Source organism: Condylura cristata, unplaced genomic scaffold (genome assembly GCF_000260355.1).
Source record: "Condylura cristata isolate star-nosed mole 26May11 unplaced genomic scaffold, ConCri1.0 scaffold00008, whole genome shotgun sequence".
NCBI lineage: Eukaryota > Metazoa > Chordata > Mammalia > Eulipotyphla > Talpidae > Condylura > Condylura cristata.
In genome coordinates this window covers 3,727,151-3,727,518 of record NW_004567109.1, presented here as the reverse complement: position 1 = coordinate 3,727,518, position 368 = coordinate 3,727,151, and positions in this window count along the sequence as shown.

The following is a 368-nucleotide window of genomic DNA, read 5'->3' as shown; positions in this document are numbered from 1 at the left end:
AGTTCATCTGCAACAGGGGGGCAGGATTTCGGGGTTCAGACAGATAGTCCCCGGACGCACTTAGCCCGGGGGATGGCGAGTAGCTCGCGCTCCATAAAGGTCTGCTACTGTTACAGGGGGCCAGGGAGGGCTGAGCTTTCGGGAAAGTAAGCCAGGTTGTCAGGGCGAAGGCAGGAGAGGGGGCCTTGCAGGTGCACCCGTCCTCCCCGGCCCCGCCCCGGAGGCGGCGGATTCGCTTTCGGTGGGGCAGCTGAGAGTCCGAGATGGAGCCTCCAGCGCTGGCGACGGACGTCGCCGTCTTGTGACCCTGGCTGCGCCCTCCACCTGGCCCACACCCACAACACCCTCCGCGCTCTGCCAGCGCCTCC